The 2,996-nt window shown below is 50.0% G+C and overlaps 1 non-coding gene across 1 annotated transcript; it reads right to left on the bottom strand.

Annotated features, from left to right (window-relative positions):
* Positions 1 to 1,708: 1,708 nt before the first annotated feature.
* TRNAV-AAC lies at positions 1,709 to 1,781 on the bottom strand. The gene has a single exon. It is a non-coding gene; the product is annotated as a tRNA-Val (tRNA).
* Between the last annotated feature and the right edge of the window lie 1,215 nt (positions 1,782 to 2,996).

The raw sequence follows: 2,996 nt of genomic DNA, 5'->3' as shown, positions 1-2,996 counted from the left end.
GTGCAGGGAGGGTGTCACTGCACAGTCTGAAATGGAAGGGAGGACCCTGGAAGGGAAGGGGAGGAACAGAAAATGGAGAGGAATGAAACAGAATAAACGCCTCTTCTGTCTCCCATCCCCAACCCAGCAAGAACTGTTATCAGTGGGGAAACTCCCCACGATGAATGGCAGAGACCACAGAGACATTCGCCTCATGCTGAGAAGTAAGGTGACCAATCACCAAGTGTGAAAAATCAGAGACTTTCACCAGATGCGTTGCTGGTATAGTGGTGAGCATAGATGCCTTCTAAGCAATTGACCTGGGTTCAATTCCCAGCTAATGCAATGATATGATGATTCCTCCACTGAGAATTGGTTTAATTTCAGTCATGTTGTATCAGTTTATCAATGGAATGAGAGAATCAGTGTCCCAAATCCCAACAGGTCATTAAACACCCAGTGGAGGAAGAAAGGGGTGGGACTATATAATGAGCAGTTGGAGTCATCCTGGTATTACAATGCTTGGTTTATTTTTTTTTTAAATTCCTTTACTTCCCTCTCCCTTTTAGACTCAGAGCCTTTAAGGTCAGAAGGGACCAGTGTGATCATCTAGTCTGACCTGCTGCACCTTGCAGGCCAAAAGACCCCACCCACCCACTCCTGGAATAGACCCGGGAGGGGAGGCAGCTCTGTGCTCTGCCCCTACCCCAGGCAGCACATGGAGGCCCTCTGCTCCCCCTCCCCCCACAAGGGGTGTGCAGAGATGTGCCAGCAGCACTAAGGTGGCTCCCTGCCCACTCTACATCCGCCCCTCCGTGCCGCTCCCAGAAGTGGCTGGCATGTCCCAGCATCCCCTGGGGTGGGGGGAGTGTCTCCACGTGCTGCCCCTGCCCCGAGCACCAGCTCTGCAGCTCCCATTGGCCAGGAACTGTAGCCAATGGGAGCTCTGGGGGCAGCGCCTGCAGACAGCAGCACATGGAGATCCCCTGGCCCCACTCATCTAGGAGCTGCTGCCAGAGGGTTGTGTGTACCGGTCACTTTGGGAGCTGCACCACTCACCTACCCCCAGCGCAGAGCCCACACCCAAATTTCCTCCCAGTGCTTTGCTTGTCTTCCTTTCTACCAGAACCATCCTTCTTCTCCTGGGCTGCAAGTAGCCACCCCTGGGAAGACAAGAGGCAGGCACAGGATTCTGCCAGGTAAGTGTCTCCCAGCACCGCGATGGACGGTGCGATGAAGGTAAGTCTTCCTGAGGCACAATGAACTGCAACGCAGCAAACCACTGGCCAGACGGTCGGGGCGAAGGGCGTTCACTGGAGGTACAAGCTTGTGAGTGACTCCTGAGCACAGGGCCCCTTCCCGTTTTAAGGACCTGCTCCTCATGGCCTGCGACTGGAGATGACTTGGCTGCATCTGGTGGGTTACACTCCACCTCAGCCAGTGTCCATGCTCTGGGTGTGTGATCGCTGCCTAATGAGAGTCCCAGACACCTTGTCTATCTAGCAGCTCTTCTGATCTTCCAGCTGTTCAATCAGCCCCTTCATCCCACAAGCATGGCAGGAGGGAGCGGGAGGTGGAGGGGGAAAGCCACTTCACAGGCATTCAGAGAGGGAGAGGAGACAAAAATGGGAATGGGGGAAGTATAACAGACCTATTGAGCATAGAAATCACTGCTGCTCCTACAACAGCAGGGACAGGCCACTAGGAGCTGGGAAAAATTAAGCCATCATGTTTCTGCCTGGTTTTGAACCAGGGACCTTTTGCATGTTAGGCAAACGTGATAACCACTACACTACAGAAACTCTATTGCAGGGCTCTGCCCCTCCCTTCATAAGAACGGCCAGACTGGGTCAGACCAAAGGTCCATCCAACCCCATATCCTGTCTGCCAACAGTGGCCAATGCCAGGTGCCCCAGAGGGAGTGAACCTAACCGGAAATGATCAAGTGATCTCTCTCCTACCATCCATCTCCACCCTCTGACAAACAGAGGCTAGGGATACCATTCCTTACCCAGGCTGCCTAATAGCCATTAATGGACTTCACCTCCATGAATTTATCTGCAAAAATAATGAGTACTTGTGGCACCTTAGAGACTAACAAACTTATTTGAGCATAAGCTTTTGTGGGCTAAAATCCACTTAATCAGATGCATACAGTGGAAAATACAGCAGGAAGATATATATATACACAGAGAACATGAAAAAATGGGTGTTGCCATCCATACTATAATGAGAGTGAGCAGTTAAGGTGAGCTATTATCAGCAGGAGAAAAAAACCTGTAGTGACAATCAGGATGGCCCATTTCCAACAGTTGACAAGAAGGTGTGAGTAACAGTAGGGGGACAAATAAACATGGGGAAATAGTTTTACTTTGTGTAATGATCCACCCACTCCCAGTCTTTATTCAAGCCTAATTTAATGGTGTCCAGTTTGCAAATTAATTCCAATTCAGCATCTCTCGTGGGAGTCTGTTGTTGAAGGTTTTTTGTTGTAATATTGCGACTTTTAGGTCTGTAATCGAGTGACCAGCGAGATTGAAGTGTTCTCTGGCTGTGTTTGAATGTTATAATTCTTGATGTCTGATTTGTGTCCATTTATTCTTTTATGTAGAGACTCTCTGGTTTGGCCAATGTACATGGCAGAGAGGCATTGCTGGCACATGATGGCACATATCACATTCGTAGATTGCAGGTGAATGAGCCCCTGATGGCATGGCTGATGTGATTAGGTCCTATGATGGTGTCCCCTGAACAGATATGGGGAGAGAGTTGGCAATGGGCTTTGTTGCAAGGATAGGTTCCTGGGTTAGTGTTTTTGTTGTGTGGTTGCTGGTAAGTATTTGCTTCAGGTTGGGTGGCTGTCAGTAAGCAAGGACTGGCCTGTCTCCCAAGATCTGTGAGAGTGAGGGATTGTCCTTCAGGATAGGTTGTAGATCCTTGATGATGCACTGGAGAGGTTTTAGTTGGGGGCTGAAGGTGACGGCTAGTGGGGTTCTGTTCCTTTCTTTGTTGGGCCT

This window comes from Mauremys reevesii, linkage group 14 (assembly GCF_016161935.1).
Source record: "Mauremys reevesii isolate NIE-2019 linkage group 14, ASM1616193v1, whole genome shotgun sequence".
In the NCBI taxonomy this organism is placed as follows: domain Eukaryota; kingdom Metazoa; phylum Chordata; order Testudines; family Geoemydidae; genus Mauremys; species Mauremys reevesii.
The sequence above is the reverse complement of the archived record's forward strand: the minus strand, read 5'-3'. Positions and strand labels throughout refer to the sequence as shown.